The following is a 19839-nucleotide window of genomic DNA, read 5'->3' as shown; positions in this document are numbered from 1 at the left end:
TGTAAAAGATTTTAACTGATTTAATCATAAAAAACGCACCGATTCAAGCTGAAATATGAAAAATCTACCAAATATGTCGAAAAATGTCACTTTTCAGATGGTTTTTGTCAAAAATGAAAGTGGCCGCATCCGTGTTCATCCTCAACCTTTATATATGTTATGTATTATCATAAAATGCAACTTACATTTTAATATTAAGGATGAACACGAATGCGGCCACTTTCGTTTTACACAAAAAGCGTCTAAAATTCAACTAAAATGCTAGAATTGTGAAGATTTCAGTAATTTAGCATGACTTTGTGGTGCTAGTACCCGATATATTTTCATTGTATTGTCAAAACAGCCCATATTTATGTAACAGAAGCATTCTTCTGTCCAATAAATTACTAAAAGTTTACATTTGAACAATTTTGTAAAACTGCTTTATTTTGGGGCCAAAAAGGGGTCTTACTGGAACTACTCCTTTGTGAAGCTTTTTGGTTATAAATAATCCTTACATATGTATTGAATGTACTTTAAATGGAAAGAAAAATTACAAATAACATATCATATTAGTATAAAAGGGTCTAAGACCAAGAAGAGCTGCAAATAATTTAGGGTCAATTTAGGCCATGCCACATATTTACATTAAAAAATGCATATTGAGGCTATAAGAAATAAAAAATTGTGTCTCTTTTTTTATCATTTCTATACTCATGTGACATAATGCAACAAATCTGAGCACAAAAAGACATTTAGCTTTTCTTGCAGACAGTATGGCCTGATACAAAGATTTTTGCCTTTTTAGTGAAAAACTTGCATGCAATTTTAGTCTCAACAGGCTTATATTGGAACCACTTGCTATTCTACAGAAGAAAATACAGATATTATGTGAAATGAAACAGGTACAATAGACATAATAAAGTGCTTTTTATACAAATATAGTGAGGTCTTTATTATGGACTTCAACTGTTATCTACCACAAGCTCCCCACATTTGACTTTTTCCAAACAGGGCGTTAGACAAGGGTCATTTATACAACATATTTTGCACATATTGTCTGAGATAACCTTCTTTTCTGTAGATTCAGAGTTCATAAAATAAGTAATAGAACTGGATAAAGGCAAAGAAACACAAATATTGACACATAAAAACCTGTCAGATAGAAGGTCATGATGCCATTTAAGCATCAACATTGAAAAAGCTATAACATGCCTATTTTGACCATAAAATACCAAAATTGGTCATTTTTGCAGAAATTCTATAGATTTAAAGTTTAAATCCTTTAGTTTCATGCTATTTGACAAAGTATCACCATCAAATAATTAAGGGAAGTTGCCAAAGTACAGATTCTATATTTACAGATTTCACCTCTTAGGATAGAAAAAGTTGACCAATCTTAATAAAACTTGATATGACTAAAGCTTAATAAATTATTACACTGCTTACTAAGTTTCATAACAAAAGGAGATATATTATAGACAGTATCTTAAATTCTATACTCAACTTAGCGTGTTAAATTTGACGTTAAAATTGACATATTTCAACTATCAACATTTGGGGCTTTAAAAATTTAAATATTGCAAAAAAATACTTTGTAAATGCCTCAATATATCATGTACTAAATGCAATAGAGTACTCATTTGATTAGTCAGACTTAGCATAATTATTCAAAAGTCAAATTTATATGAGCCTGCACCTAAAAATTTAAGTTTTACAATGAAAGGGGAGGGGGCTTACATGAAGATGTAATATTTTCCAGCAATTTTAAATTTGTGAAGCTTTTTGGTTATAAATAATCCTTACATATGTATTGAATGTACTTTGAATGGAAAGAAAAGTTACAAATAACATATCATATTAGTATAAAAGGGTCTTAGGCCAAGTAAGACTGGAAATTATTTAGGGTCAATTTAGGCCATGCCACATATTTACATTAAAAATGCATATTCAGGCTATAATAAATATGTGGGCTTTGCTCATTGTTTAAGGCTGTACGAAGACCTATATTTGTTTATTGTTGTGTCATTTTGGTCTCTTGTGGAGAGTTATCTTATTGGCAATCATACCACATCTTTTGTTTTATATTCATCAAATTTTGAATTATTAAATGAGAGGACATAATCCATATAACAGGACGTTAAGTGCAGGAACAATGCTAGATTTTTATCTCTTTTATGAAGTCATTCTCATATATGAGAGAACAGGTCAACATTTAAAAAGATGCGCAGTGGTTATGGTTCCCTTAGAAATTCCGATTGTTTTTTGAAGAACGAATTCTGCATACTTGAAAATATGTTCGTTAAAAAAGTAGTTATTTCTTCTACATAAGACTGATCAGTGACGCTCATTATCAAAACCGTTAAAAAGCCAAACAGGTACAAAGTTGAAGAGCATTGAGGACCTAAAAATTCCAAAAAGACCAGAGAAAGATTGAACAATCTTTTATTGGAATGAAAGGATTGTATTTATCAGACCCAGCAAGTAAGGATATTTTTTTTAATATGGCACCTAAAATTGCAAACGAACATCTAGATCATCATTAAAGTTCTTAAATTAATTATAGCATTACTTACTACTTCAATTTTGTTAAGGTCATGTTGGTTGGGAATAAGTGGATATTTCATATATAGGAAACACTATAAATCATATCAGCTGTTTTTTGTTTCAAATACTGAGATTCATCATTACATTATGTATTGAATTAATTAAGTGAAACATGCATATAAGGATCATACACAAAACTTATTATCAAAGCATAAGATGATACAACATAAGTTTAATTAACTAAACAGATTATTTAAATAACAAGTTACAATACCCATTAAATTTTGTTTTATGTTTATATTATGGCTCGCAATAAACATATGCAGCAAATTCAATTTCAGACACAAAAAAAAGGTTTTCCAATTTTATGCACAATTCATGAACATTTGATTGGCAAGTTAATACCGCCTTTTTTGTGAAAGGCCTTACATTTAAACTTTTGAAACGATTTTCCAGTGTCAGTGAATCCGCACATTGTGTTGCAAAATGTATCAATCCTTGGTTCTAATGAGCCTTTTTGGACCAATACTTGTGACAGGTATGTTATAGTTGTATTTACACTTTTTAATATATTTCGCTATCAAATTGAGCTTAATTTAAATGAACAATTTATATTCATGCACTTTTTTTTGCAATAAACAATATGAGAATATCTTTCCCCTAATGTAAACCAACGTATATACACTTCTTCCTATAAGAAAAAAAGTAACTGTTTTTTTTTTTATATTTAACTACTTTTATAAAAACTAACACAGTTGAAAATTGTTTTTGTACAACTCGTCATCATTATTGATGTTCTAAAAAAATATGTTAGCCTCCGTATATATAGCTGTTGTCTATAAATATCATTTAGTAGATAGTGTTTTTGTGTGTGTTTAATTCTACATTGGCTTTAGGTATAGTAGGAGAGTTGAAATATCAAAAAAACATATTTAACACCGCCGAATTGTTGCGCCGGTCCCGAGTGAATATCCCATGGTCTTTGTTTATCTTTTATGCTTTTTAATTTAAGTTTCTTTATATATTTGAGAGTTTAGTATGACGTCCATTATCACTGAACTAGTAACATTTTTGTATTAGGGGCCAGCTGAATCACGCCTTCGAGTGCGTGATTTTGTCGCTGCGTTGAAGACTTTTGATTGACAAAAGAAACAACAATACCTCAGAGATGTTAACATGATATTAGAAAACTGATACCGGTGAGTTTACTCAAAATGGTTATGCATGACAACATTTGAAAATATTCAGTCAAAATTCCATCTGCCTGATTTTACATGTTTACATTTTAATATATTTCGGTAATATTCAGTCCGGGAAATCCAGCATGTAAAAAACTAAAACTGTCATCTTAAAAGAGGGACGAAAGATACCAAAGGGACAGTCAAACTCATAAATCTAAAACAAACTGACAACGCCATGGCTAAAAATGAAAAAGACAAACAGAAAAACAATAGTACACATGACACATATAGAAAACTAAAGAATAAACAACACGAACCCCACCAAAAACTAGGGGTGATCTCAGGTGCTCCCGAAGGGTAAGCAGATCCTGCTCCACATGCGGCACCCGTCGTGTTGCTTATGTGATTACAAATCCGGTAAATAGTCTAATTCGGTAGGTCAAATTCATGAAAGGGAAGGGGATTGTAGTTACGACGTGAGGAACATATCCGATATCATTTGTGAAATGGTTATTCCATAACGGTCAACCAACTCGTGATGGCGTCCGTAAAATTTACGAAGGGATGATTTCAACTTCACCATTTGGAACTCTTGATTTAATAGCTTCCTTGTGAGCAGTAACCCTCTATCAAGAAAATCATGATAGGAAATGCAAGCACGGGAATATCGTATCAATTGAGAGATATATACCCCGTATGCAGGTGCTGCTGGAATGTTGCTACTTAGAAATGGAAAGTTCACAATTGGGAAGCTGAAATCATCTCTTTTGTCGTAAAGTTTTGTCTTCAACCGACCCTCATTGTCAATTTCTAGATGTAAGTCAAGATATGAAGCTGACTTAACTGTATCTGTAGTATCCTTTATCTCCAATTCGATGGGATAGATGCGTTCCACATAGTCACCAAATTTTGAATTGTTTAGTGAAAGAACGTCATCTATATAGCGGAAAGTAGAGTTAAAGGATATTGCTAACTTCTTATCTTTCTTCCTAAGAAGTTCCTGCATGAAGTCAGCCTCATAATAATAAAGAAACAAGTCAGCAAGTAGAGGGGCACAGTTTGTTCCCATTGGTATGCCGACAGTATGTTGAAAAACACGTCCTCCGAACGTAACAAATATGTTGTCAATCAAGAAATCAAGCATCTTGATAATATCGGTTTCAGAGAATTTTTTGTTTGAATCAGAGTGATTCTTTACAAAGTAGGATTTATCCCTCCCTAAGACAAGATACTTGTATCTACGTTGGCCATTCTTTTTTATGAAGCAAAGTAATACCAACTCTTTTAATTTGTCTTATCCCTCCCTAAGACAAGATACTTGTATCTACGTTGGCCATTCTTTTTTATGAAGCAAAGTAATACCAACTCTTTTAATTTGTCTTATCCCTCCCTAAGACAAGATACTTGTATCTACGTTGGCCATTCTTTTTTATGAAGCAAAGTAATACCAACTCTTTTAATTTGTCTTATCCCTCCCTAAGACAAGATACTTGTATCTACGTTGGCCATTCTTTTTTATGAAGCAAAGTAATACCAACTCTTTTAATTTGTCTTATCCCTCCCTAAGACAAGATACTTGTATCTACGTTGGCCATTCTTTTTTATGAAGCAAAGTAATACCAACTCTTTTAATTTGTCTTATCCCTCCCTAAGACAAGATACTTGTATCTACGTTGGCCATTCTTTTTTATGAAGCAAAGTAATACCAACTCTTTTAATTTGTCTTATCCCTCCCTAAGACAAGATACTTGTATCTACGTTGGCCATTCTTTTTTATGAAGCAAAGTAATACCAACTCTTTTAATTTGTCTTATCCCTCCCTAAGACAAGATACTTGTATCTACGTTGGCCATTCTTTTTTATGAAGCAAAGTAATACCAACTCTTTTAATTTGTCTTATCCCTCCCTAAGACAAGATACTTGTATCTACGTTGGCCATTCTTTTTTATGAAGCAAAGTAATACCAACTCTTTTAATTTGTCTTATCCCTCCCTAAGACAAGATACTTGTATCTACGTTGGCCATTCTTTTTTATGAAGCAAAGTAATACCAACTAAAGTGAATTTTATGACGCTTCATGTCAAATTGAAAACATATTGTTTTCTCAATTGCATTTTTCTTCTTTTTTTTAGTTTAAAATAAGTTTCTTGGCGATAGACTGTCTTCGTCGTTTATTCTAGAGGTAAAATTGACCCATCTTTGTTTCACGTGAATTATTATAATTTGTCTTACATTTGTTTTCGAAAGTCAGAATTGAAACATGTTATTTTCACGTGAATGTTTATATTTTGTTAGAAAAGTCTGGAAAATTTACTTAACATAATAGATAATTTTAAATTGTTCATATTAAAGGTGTGATACACTTACACTAGAGCAAGATGCTTCTTTTAATTTATAATAATGTACGTACATGTAACATTCAGTTAAGGGCTGTTCATATTAAAAGTTTGGGGCACTTAAACACAAGCTTAATGTACCATTTAATTCATAATATAGTATAAAAGATAGATAATGACACATATAGAAATAAGTCGGTTTTTTTTGTAATTTGTTCACTTCATAGATTTTTTTAAAATTTTGTTTAATATCCAAGCTTTACAATTGACATAAAGTGAACAATGATCTGCATCTAAGCAAACATTTTGATGTTGCAATCAAGAATTATACTATAGTAGATGGTTCTATTTCATAACTAATGTATTGCTCTACGTCCTGCAGAATAAAGCGACATCATCTACTCAATATTATATAGGTATTTATGTAACATCGAGGAGGGGCGAAAGATACGAGAGGAACAGTTAAACTCATAAATCGAAAATAAACTGATAACGCCATGGCAGAAAATGAAAAAAAAAAAGACAAATAATAGTACACAAGAAACAACATAGAACACTAAAGACTGAGCAACACGAACCCCACCAAAAACGTGGGGTGCTCTGGAAGGGTAAGCAGATCCTGCTCCACATGTGGCACCCGTCATGTTGCTCATATTATTATAAATCCGGTAAATAGGCTTATTCGGTAGGTCACATTCTTAAAAAAGGAAGAGGATTGTAGTTACGACGTAAGAAACATATCCGATATCATCTGTGAAACGGTTATTCCATAACATTCAATCAACCCGTGATGGCGTCCGTAAACTGTATGAAGGGATGATTTCCTTGTTAGCAGCAACCCTCTATCAAGGCAATCATGATATGAAAAACAAGCGCAAGAATATCGTATCAATTGGAAGATATATACTCCGTATGTAGGCGCTGCTGGAATGTTGCTACATAGAAATGGAAAAATCACAATTGGGAAGCTGAAATCATCTCGTTTGTCGTAAAATGTAGTTTCAACCGATTCTCATTGTCATTTCTAGATGTAAGTCAATATATGACGCAGACTTAACAGTATCTGTTGTATCCTTTATCTATTGTTCTATGGGATAGATGCGTTCAATATAGTCACAAAATTTAGAATTATTTAGGGAGAGATCATCATCTATATAGTGGAAAGTAAAGTTAAAGGATTTTGCCAACTTCTTATTTTTCATCCTTAGAAGTTCTTATATGAAGTCAGCCTCATAATAAAAAAAAACCAGTCGGCAAGACGAGGGCACAAATGGGTACCATTGGAAGGATTGGCAATCTGTTGAAAAACACGTCCTCAAAACGTAACAAATATTTAGTCTATCAATAAATCAAGCATCTTCGTAGTGTCAGTTTCAGATAACATGTTGGTTGAATCAGTGTGATCCTTTACAAAGTAGAATTTATCCCTCCCTTAGACAAGATACTTGTATATACGTTGGCCATTCTTTTTTCATGAAACGGAGCAAAACCAACTCTTTCAATTTGTCTTTTACTGTGGAATGGGGAATACTTGTGTAAAGTGAAGAAAAGTCTAATGTTTTAATACTATTGCAAGATGAAAGAGTATATGACCATTGTTATATTATATTTTGTTTCTGTGTGTTACATTTTAGGATTGTGATTCTGAGTGTTGTGTCGTAGTTCTTTTCTTATATTTGATGTATTTCCCTGAGATTTAGGTTGTAACCCGGGTTTGTTTTTTTCTCAATCGATTTATAAATTTTAAACAGCGGTATACTACTGTTGCCTTTATTTAGATTGTATGTACTCTAAAAGATTTTTGGAAATATTTAGTATCCACATCTGATTCACTCCAAACAACACCAGTTGCAACTTTAATCAGAAACGGTATTTGTCCATAAAGTCATAGTAACAAAATATGAAGCACGGTATTTTTTCATTGTGGTACCGTTAAAGGGCCTCTAAAATGGTAACACTCCCATTGTGTTTGGAGAAAAAAACACAGCAATGTGGTTTATTTTCATAATATAAAGAAAACGAAAAGATCACTTAACTTATACGAAGAGCCATAGTATTACAGACTCATTTCTTCCTGTTCCATCACACCTATTTCAACTCAAGAAAACATTAGGAGGCTCACAATGTCCTCGCGAGATCAACATTAAGAAACTACGTGACACACGTTTTGGTTGAGGATACCTCTTTTATGAAACCATCAATTAATCTAATGAGCCCACTTCAACAAAAAAAAACATGAGAGGGACAACAATATAAACAACGTGCAAAGTTGAACCTAAGCATTACCAGAATGCAAAAGTATCCAGTATGCAGCAAAATGCGTCTTTCCATAAAAAATAACAATGAAACAGAGTAGCTGACACCATAATTCATTTACTGAAAGAAAGATACCAACAAGAACTCAAGAGCAGCAATTCATATACTAAGCTATATGACTTTCTAAAATATCGTAATTAATTTGTAAACATAACAAAAATTGATAAATGTATTCTTCAGTTTAGATAAATAATATTGAAATTTTCAACATTATACATTTTGTACATATGGTGCGTCAATTTACCTGTCTATACATTATATGGTGCTTAATTCATTACTTCTTTGCAATACATGCATCAATGTCCTTTATTCAGTTTACAATTTATGTTTGTAATAAAAGACAACTTTATAATACATTGCATGGTGTATTTGTATTATAATCACGGATAAACTTTAATTATGAATTATTAAGACTCTTTTCCAAATGAATGCCATATGTTTGTTACTACTTGCACTTGTATTTTAGATAAATCAATTGCATTGACAACGAACTATTAAAATTGAATGATTTCTTATCCATTTATTTGCAAAAATTAAAATGAAACTAAAATATGAAAATAAACTCGAATGTATAGAAATCACAGCTAAACTATACCTGTAAATATGACTTTACAATTGAATTCTCTTTAACCTATTGTGAAACACACCATTAAGATTTAGGGATCAAAAAGGGTATATGCTAGATAAAGTAAAAAATATAGTATATTGTAATGATTGTGAGGCGTTCTTACCAAGATTTTTTGGAAGCGTAAATGGTTCTATATATAACCTAGAACTGCGGGTATATAAAATAGCTATCCCTTTCGGACTTGGTGTGTCAGTGTAACTTCACTATCTGGCCTCCGGCCATTGGGATGATCTTACAATGACACATCACGTCCTCATAGGATAACTATTACTTATCGTCATTTATCAGGAGGTTATTTTTTTCCCTTTTGTTTACTTGAAATTTCAAACATACAAGGCACTGGTATCGCTTTTAAACATAACTGCGAATTAAGTGAATGTCCCGTTAATGCTACAAATAAATGCGAAAACCGTTTGGTTGATTCGCCCTTTTTTATGTTAAAGAAAACAAATTCTGCTACGTCGAAAACCCCATTGCATAGACTAACTGATTATACATGAATACTATCGACTTGCTATTCTTATAATAAAACCATTTCCTAATACTAGAGACGGTTCCGTATCACAGTGACAAACTCATTTCGTGTGTCTGTAACTTGATTAATTTGAAGAATGTAAAAAATCCCAATCATACCAACGTACTTGAATTTAGATATCTATATATCTCTTAAAGATTTCAAAAAGAATTATACATGTTATATCATGAAAGAGAATCTTCTCTTATCATGGAGTTGAACAAATAATGACCAGTGTTTCAGGCCATCATATTTTTCAATGACAGTACACTCACAGGTACAATTTACACTTACGGCAGCTGTGATATGAAAAAGAATACTTCTTATTTCTATCAAAACAGAAAGACATGTACTACGACTAGTTTCATTTAATTTTCAAAGAATGTTTACAGTATAAATTTAACTAATTTGACTCGTATAATTTAGATGTTGTTGCATTCAACTTTGGCAGAAATGACTAAGCAAAATAATATATGATTATTTACAATGAAATGTTTTTGTCGGAAAGTTTGTTTTTTTTGGGGGGGGGGGAATTGATTGATACTATATACTAGTTATACACATGTTTTTATCTTACGCCCTCATTCCCCATTATGTTTTGAAGATAATCATATGTATTTAAAGAACATGAGCTAAGACGGCAATGAGTGTCCAAATAGATATCCGTTACAAATGAAATACATTCTATTTAGAATATGGTCGATATAAAAAAGAAAAACTATAGATCTTATAACTCTTTCATTGTCTATGTTCTTTTTTGAAGGACTGTTAGGAAGGAAATCATACTTGCATAGCATGGAACGCCAATAGATATTTTTGAATTATCATCATCAAACTGTTATCATCTAACCTTCATTCCTTCATTTAAGTTTATTTATCAAGACTTCTCATCAATAAATAAACAATTATTATAACTTTATTAATCTTAAACATTACATCTTTTAATGTTGGGGTCTTTTACAGCTGATTATATATTTTTCTCATTGATATCAGCCGTACGTACGATTTCCTATAATTGCTTCAATACAATAATATCCTGATTTGCATATGAACAGAATATACTGTGTCATGAACTTGACTAAAACATATGTACCAGTAAAATAAGAACAAATTAAATATCAGGTAGCAGTTTGAGTAAGTTCTCGCAAAAGATCATTTACGCATTTTGTCATCGCTTTTTGTAAACTCTATGATATGTATTTAAATGACCACGTACTTATTTAATCTTAATATTCTGCCATCAGGAAAAATCATTTGTTCGGGTCAAAACTGGTTATTATTTGGAACTAGCTGTTATAGAATTGGAGACACTTTAGATTATCAAGCCGCAACCAGTGCATGTAACGATTTAGATGGATACATAATGATGCCAAAGACAACAGAAGAGATGGAGTTTGCAAAAAGTTTGCAGAACATGTGAGTTAACTTTATCAAAGGTACCAGGCTTATTATTTAATACGCGCGTTTCGTCAACATAAGACTCATCAAAGACGCTCAGATTAAAATAGTTATAAACATGATAAAGCCAAAAGGTACAAAGTAAAATAGTATTGAAGATTCAAAATATACTATGAAAATTCGAATTTGTTTGCCGGCATGACGTAAAAACTACTTATAGATTATTTCAATTTTCTAAAGAACTAATGTTGTTGATTAAAAGTATATGTATTCCATGCCCTTTCCCCCACATGATTGAAATTACCAATGTCAAAGTAGCAAGTAACCGGTGGAATCAGATACCGATACCAATAATATATCCTATTTACCTGTTAGTTAGTCTGCACATTTCGCCTCTGTCAAGTACACTACGAAACGGTGTTTTGGGGATTTGAAATATACAAGGGTTATAATAACTAAGGACAGGTCCAAACAAATGCAGCGGGTTTGAACGTAGTCTTTTGCGCCAACAGTCACCCTAAACTGGGACAGTGGTGTAACAATACGACGTAAAAGAACACAGTATAAAATATTAATTGAGAAATGACTAAAATTATACAGTTTTATATGAATTTGATCTTTTGAGAGTATGTACAGGTATTTATCATGTTCAGAAAACTTTTGTTAATAAAGCTTAATAATGATACCCTTATGTTTCATTTATCAATTCAAATATTCTACAGAAAAAAATGATTTTGAAGAAAATTGTTTATTTAATTTAAGATGTTTCATGGAATCAACATAATTGTAAGTATACATGAGGTGACACAAATGAACTGTTAGGTTCATCACCATTATTCTCAAGAAAATATGCGCGACCTTCGTACAAGAGGGTTTCACTGAATATAAAAATTGGACTTTATATTTAACTATACAACATCAACAATTAGGTCAGGCAGCTTTAATAACGATTAGTAGAATAATCAAAAGCATTAAGGAAACGAAATGATGTTATAGATAAAATAAATGCATCCAGTGTATAGAGCACTTGAAGTGTTAAATATTTCTACTGCGAATGATTTGTGAAATTGTCAGGTTTATAGAAACTAAGATTTGCAATACAAAAAATGACGTACACTCCCAAAGACATAGTTAAAACAGCCAAACATTACATGTAATTTCATATAGTAGCAGTATATATATACTTTTCTATTCACGACAATTCAGCATGGCTTTCAATCAACTTGTGTAAACAATCATAAAATTACAAATTTTTATTTCTTTTTAATAAAGGCATTTTAAAATCATTATTATCTTATTCGATTCACAGTGAATTATTTCAAATCAAAGGACACAAACATTCAGCAACAATTTATTGGTTACCAAGAATCGGTCTGTGCGAGATTCATGTATTTGTTGTAAAGAAGGAACTTGCCTTCACTTTATCAAACGGGGCTGATGCATTTATTTTTTGTTTATCGAACATGTAGCCAATAATTTTCGTTTCTTATTTTATTTTATTTTACAGCGGGTCTTGTTCCATAACCTGCACCCGTTTGTTTTGGATGTATTTTTTCCCCGCTCCACGACTTGTTTTCGTAACATGGACTTCCGCTGAATTAAGATTGCATTATCAATTAGAATATCAAAATAATCTTAAGGAGAGGGTTAATGAACTGATTTTGCCAGACTTGCTTTTAAATATGTATTACTGCTCTTATATGGAAATAATATCGTAGAGATTTTTCAAGGAAGTTTTTACCAACTTTTGAGTACAAAATTATATTGGAATCATATAGCAATATTAGTAACTATTAACAACACTGGCCTTTTGATAAAACATATATAGCATCACTATTAATTTATATTTTCTTTTGGCAACGCATGTCTTTTGCTTTTGTTTGCCATGATTAAGTCGGTCATCGTTATTGTTATTGCATATTTTGATTTTTTCGGCATTTGAATTCATGGCAAGATTTATTGAGTAATTACTTTTTCTAAGGTTTGATTTGGATTTTGATTGATATACGATTGCTCTCCTTTCTGTATGAGATACCTAGCACTGCATGGTAGTGTGCTGACATTTGCACGCTTGTAAGTAAAAGTATATAAAACTCAAATGCATCCAACAGTACACTTCTTATTATCTCATCTGTTAATTGTTTATTATTTATTCAAGTCACGGTACAATTGAAGAGGTATGGATAGGATTAAAGGAAAATCATTCGGATGGTATTTGGAAATGGGCGGACGGTTCAGCATCAAACCAAATGATTGGTAAGCAACACCTCATTCCTTCCAACAGTTAACAATAACATTATTTATGATATATTTGTCTGTCGTGATATATTCGCAATATATTTCTTATGAAAATGCAATTTAAAAGACTTCCCAAGCAAGTGCACAGTAGTGCAATATGTATAATGTATTGTGATGCTCCTATTTACAATTCGCAGTTGTCATCTTAAACCATAGTACGTTCATAATGACCAAAAATTCATCTAGGTAACGAATTTAATTTTTAAGATTCGACTGAATCTGATTATAAGTTATTGAAAAAACAGTATACTTTTATCATTATTATCATTGAGAATACGGATCATTGCTTCTGTGTAATGGACATAAAGAATTAATTCCGTTTAATATATTATTATATATACTTTTACTTACCTTGATCGTTCTTTTTTTCACTTGAAAACCACAATCCGTGTCAAAAAATCGAAAATGGCGTTCTACATGTAGTAAATGGCAAGCTAATTTTATAGCTTGCTATTTTGTTCAGAGGAAAACGTTTGGTGTCGGTTTTTTTTAAATTTAAGTTTTTTATTGAACATATTTTTGTTATAGTAATAAGAGCTATAATTAAATTGCTTGGTTAAACAACTGAAACATGGCACACAAAGTATAGTATTTTATGGTTTTTCAAGATGTTTTTGACTTAAAATATCCTTATATGACAACAAAAATGTTCCACCGTCCTTGTTATGAATTATTACAGAAACAACTTCAGTAATATAAAGCTGAATTTGCTGTTCAAATTATCTACAATATTACCTGAAACATACTCCTATTAATGCGGTCATAACAACGATTTTCACCAGGATTGCCGGACATGTCAGTATGCCCCATCTTGTTTACAGTTGGTTGCAAGCCAAGCATTACATGTAAACTGGCGGCAAAAGTGAATGGGGTGTTTACTCGCTGCAATTTGAGTAAACGCCACGTAAACTCTTCGTTAAATCCGAAACTTCAGTAGACATGAAAGGAAAACAGGCGTTTACTTTCGCGTTAAGGCGAAAACGGCGCGTCTTCTAATAAAGAAAAGTGTAAACGGGCTTTTGCTTTCGTGTTAACTTGTACGTTAACGCGAAAAAAGGCGAGTCCTCTGTTTTATGTAAAAGGTAAAGCACTTTTACTGTTTGTAGTAAACGCGCTTTCATGCAGATTTTCAACTTATCCTTGATAAAAAAACTCAATAATGTGCGACGGCATGGGACCACATTTTGGTACGATATGTCTTTTATTTTATTTCTTGAAGCATAACGTAGTTTAATCTACCGTAAAGAATATTGACAAATTACTCATGGTACTGTATATAACATAATTTGTCATGTACAAATGGTTTTGCAGTATTTAATTTTGGCATGATTTTATCAAATATCTTTAGAAGTTGATATTTTCGATGAATACAAGTTAATATTTCGAATTGAAATTATTTTTTGAAATTGTTACCGTTTGAAGCACATATACGTAAAATATTAAAATAAAACAAAATACCAAAACAATGTCAAAATTTACATGACGTTTTATAATTTACACAAGTAGTTATCGAGAAAAAGAATGCGTGTTTACTTTCAAGTGCACGTAAAATACACTTGCTAAGTATGTAGTAAACTCCCGTTTCTTTTAAGTGCACGTAAAATTAAACTTGCGAAATCGTAAGAAACGCCCGTTTACTCGCATAGACATAAGAAATTTCCATTTTAGCCAACGCGCGTTTACTAGTAATCGCGAACATTGAAGTTAACTGAGCATGGCGTTAACATGCGTTCACTTTATGTAATGCTTGGTCTGCGCCAAATTGTAGTTAAGGGCATACAATACAGTTACAGTGGAGGTAATGCCGTTGCTAACGTAAATTATTATTTTCGCGACGTCAAACTATGACTTATCGGGAGAGATTCAGTTTTCGACTGAATTTTATCATTCAAACTGATTTAATCTTTCCTTTGCCAACAAAGGTCTCGATGGCGTCAACCTAGGCAATATCCTTCATCATAAATTAGTGCAATCGAAAATACCTCCTTATTTCAAAGACCAGTCTGTACCAATAATTTCTTATACCTATACCAAACCTATTGCAACTAAAATTTTCAATTACAAACGCGTTTTGCAGGATCTCGATATTGACGACTTCAAGTCTAAACCTCCTGATTGCACTTGCCTCCAAATTTACATATAATCCTGCTGGCCACGTTATTACCGGTGACCTTAACATTGTTAGTAACACTTCTCTACGAAATGTGTTATCGAAAGGTCCCAAATATCGTGAGCCTAAATCCATCAATTGGAAATACAACTTTAAAATTTTGATGGATTCAGTCGAGGATTATGCCAGGCAATGGGCTAAGCGCGAGAAGGAAGACGTAGACACTCTTTCCGAATGGATTAAGGCAGTGAGGTCGTTGATACAAATCAGAATTAAGAAACTGAATGGGTCCATCAATGCCCATGCTACGTCAATCTTTAAAGACCCAAATGTTGCAAAACACCTATCCGACCTCCATGACAAATATGATGTTGTCCCTGCAGATAAAGCCCCAAATAACATCGTGTTTGTGTGTAAAAGTCACTATATCAACTGCTTGATAAACGAATTAGGTATTGACAATTCACTTGGTAACTCAACATATACCCTCACGACACTTACCAAAGAGGAAATCCTGGATAATCATAGGTCTGTTCTATGTTCCTTTGGAATTTCAACCAAAGATGAAGAACTGGATCTTCCATCACTGTATTGGATACCTAAACTACATAAGTGTCCTTACAAACAACGGTATATTGCTGGGTCTTCCAAGTGCTCCACGAAACCTCTTTCTAAATTATTAACATCTATTTTATCAGCAATCAAAGACGGGCTTCAAAGTTATTGTGAAACTGCCTATTCTAGAGGTGGCGTGAATCAGATGTGGATACTTAAAAATTCAAAAGATCTTTTAAAGTACATACACTCTAACTCTCTTTCATCTTGTAACAGTATTAAAACATTTGACTTTTCTACCCTGTACACAAGTATTCCACATTCCAAACTAAAAGACAAATTGAAAGAGTTGATATTACTTTGCTTCATAAAAAAGAATGGCCAACGTAGATACAAGTATCTTGTCTTAGGGAGGGATAAATCCTACTTTGTAAATAATCACTCTGATTCAAACAAAAAATTCTCTGAAACTGATATTATCAAGATGCTTGATTTCTTGATTGACAACATATTTGTTACGTTCGGAGGACGTCTTTTTCAACAGACTGTCGGCATTCCAATGGGAACAAACTGTGCCCCTCTACTCGCCGACTTGTTTCTTTATTATTATGAGGCTGACTTCATGCAGGAACTTCTTAGGAAGAAAGATAAGAAGTTAGCAATATCCTTTAACTCTACTTTCCGCTATATAGATGATGTTCTTTCACTAAACAATTCAAAATTTGGTGACTATGTGGAACGCATCTATCCAATCGAACTAGAGATAAAGGATACTACAGATACAGTTAAGTCGGCTTCATATCTTGACTTACATCTAGAAATTGACAATGAGGGTCGGTTGAAAACAAAACTTTACGACAAAAGAGATGATTTCAGCTTTCCAATTGTGAACTTTCCATTTCTAAGTAGCAACATTCCAGCAGCACCTGCATACGGGGTATATATCTCCCAATTGATACGATATTCCCGTGCTTGCATTTCCTATCATGATTTTCTTGATAGAGGTTTGCTGCTCACAAGGAAGCTATTAAACCAAGAGTTCCAAATGGTGAAGTTGAAATCATCCCTTCGTAAATTTTACGGACGCCATCACGAGTTGGTTGACCGTTATGGAATAACCGTTTCACAAATGATATCGGATATGTTCCTTACGTCGTAACTACAATCCCCTTCCCTTTCATGAATATGACCTACCGAATTAGACTATTTACCGGATTTGTAATCACTTAAGCAACACGACGGGTGCCACATGTGGAGCAGGATCTGCTTACCCTTCCGGAGCACCTGAGATCACCCACTAGTTTTTGGTTGGGTTCGTGTTGTTTATTCTTTAGTTTTCTATGTTGTGTCGTGTGTATTATTGTTTTTCTGTTTGTCTTTTTTATTTTTAGCCATGGCGTTGTCAGTTTGTTTTAGATTTATGAGTTTGACTGTCCCTTTGGTATCTTTCGTCCCTCTTTTTTTAACTTGAAGACGAGTTCATGGACCCCTCTTTTTTAAAATGCCATTTGGTTTGATTACGCGAGAAGATCATGTGTGTTAATTTTCGTAAAAAACGTAAATAGTGCAATTTTTTAAAATTTGATAAATATGCAGCAAAAAAATTATGTTTTTTTTCTACATTCATGAACATTTGATAAATATGAGTTATTTCTGAAAAAAAAATGAATAAATATTTAGGATAGTTATAAAATACAGATATTACAAATTATTTAATAAAAAAAAGTGTTTATCTTTTAAAACAAAGAAGTTATGTCTTTCTTTCGGAACGGAAAATACGGCCACAGATCCGAATTTTGAGCAAATATACAAAATTTCGACCTCATTGAACTCAAAAGGTAGCACATGAAGGTATATTTTTTATTACACATTTGATTTAATTAGGTAGAAAATAGTCTATATGGAAAATGTTATCAAAATTTAAATATTGGATAAAAACTGTATCGTATGCCCTTAATATACAGTGTATAAATCAAAACCTTGTCAAGGGTAAAATGAAATCATGAACGATTTAAGTGATTAAATTGAATAGCTTTAGTGTCTCAGGTACATTTTGAATATACATATGTATGATATGACTCAGCTAAATTATATGTGTTTATTAAATTGGATTACTGTGATAATGACAAAATTTCAATAATGAAATAGAATGACAAAACTAATTGAACACATATAATAATATATTTTGAGAAAACAATTGTCTAATGTCGTTAGTTTTTATATGAAGCTGATACTGCCATGGCTGTTTGTTTTGCTGTTATACAATCTAAATTTTTGTTTTGCTTCAAATTATTTGAAACATGTTCCTAGTATATAATGACAAATTTAAAATTAATGAATCTCATCTTCTAATATATTGCAAATTACAGAAATAAATTTCTATAGATATTATAATGTCTACCTTTTTTTTTTATTGATAACATGTTTCTAGCATTATTTGTCTAATTGACATTGTCAAGACTAGGAGTAGCGATCTCCATTTAAACTTTCTTCACAAATGTTTCAAGATTATCTTAATGACTTTATTTATATAAAATTAAAGCAATCCATGTTTTCTCTTTTGACATATCAAAATATGCATTACAGAAAGAATAATAATTTCTTTTTGATGATCTGCCAAAGTCTTAAGGATATTCCCCGTTTCATTTAATGTGTAGGGTATATTGAATATGACCAGTTTTGGGGTACCCTGAAAAACGGTTGAAAACACTAGTTGGTAAACATCATTGAGTGTTTCTGCACATTTTGTCATTAGAAATACCCTTGACTGTTAAATTGCATAGAAGAAACATGTTTTAAAGTAAATATCAAACATCATGATAATAAAAATAGCCTGAATGTAAAAAAAAGGCTTTTAATACGGCGAAAAGTCTTGCAAGCTTAGATAACACATTATTTTTCTCAAATTTAGCCAGAAAAATTTGTTGTCGTTTAATTCCTGCAAAAATAGTTTAAAAATTTTTTGGTTGTTTTAATCTTGAAAATCACAAAATTTAATCGAATTTGACAGTTTGAAATTTTGAAATTTTTTTCAACAAGTTGGCTAACAAGGTACACGAAAAAAGTAAAATTTTGGATGAAAATTCATTTTTCTCTTAAAAAAAACCTCCTACAGACTGTCTTTGCATTCTTGTAATGTGTAATAGTCAAAGGAGTACTGTCCCTATAATAATTCTAAATAAATCTAAGGAAAAACAGTAGTATTCAGTATGGGACGAGTATCCTTGGGACGAGTTCACATAACTATTTATCACAACTTTTTATTAGTTTCTCTCCCCAGACTACAAAATACCCCTTGCATCAATAGCAGACGCTTTCAGAATTCAGCGTTTTTGACAGTCTGTCACTATCTAAGTACTATCTTTGTGTTAATGTAGATTATCTATTAGCATATGCTTGTACTAGGATTGGTGATCAGATCATATCTTCTAGAATAGTGCCTTTTATATTAAACAAACACAAACAGTAAGTACAAACAATGTATCAATGACTTAGCACTAAAACCATATTACTTCATTATGTATTTCATATGTTCAAATCGAATTTCCCAAAACTTCCAAGATTTTTTTCTAAATGATGCCACAAAACACTTTAGTCAGTATAGTTGCTCCAGAATTCCTCATTCTCAGAAGATGTTCTTTAGTTTAATGTTTGGTGGTGTCAAACAATTACATGTACAGCTTATTCATCTGCATCATTCTCACAGCCAAATGTAAACAACACAGATGCTTGATCACTGTTTAATTTACTGCTATGTTAAAACGCACTATTTACTTTCAATACATGTGTAAAAGTTGTCTCCCATATATCAGGTCTACCCCCTTAAACTCAAAAGTTTGACTTTTTCTAAACTTGAAATTTAAACTTCTGTTAAACTTAAAATTTCGACTTTTTTATAATCACATCCATAACCATTTATACCAGCAAGCGACAAACCATATACATCATAAACTTGATAAGCCTATTTTAATAATTAA

At 32.0% G+C, this 19839-nt stretch overlaps 1 long non-coding RNA gene across 1 annotated transcript; it reads left to right on the top strand.

The window, feature by feature from the left end:
* Positions 1-2987: 2987 nt before the first annotated feature.
* LOC139492509 (uncharacterized) lies at positions 2988-13155 on the top strand. Its single transcript, XR_011656870.1, has 4 exons — positions 2988-3064; positions 3607-3725; positions 10746-10917; positions 13058-13155. It is a non-coding gene; the product is annotated as an uncharacterized lncRNA (long non-coding RNA).
* The last annotated feature ends 6684 nt before the right edge of the window (positions 13156-19839 follow it).

This window comes from Mytilus edulis, chromosome 10 (genome assembly GCF_963676685.1).
Source record: "Mytilus edulis chromosome 10, xbMytEdul2.2, whole genome shotgun sequence".
NCBI classification, from domain to species: Eukaryota; Metazoa; Mollusca; class Bivalvia; order Mytilida; family Mytilidae; genus Mytilus; species Mytilus edulis.
The sequence above is the reverse complement of the archived record's forward strand: the minus strand, read 5'-3'. Positions and strand labels throughout refer to the sequence as shown.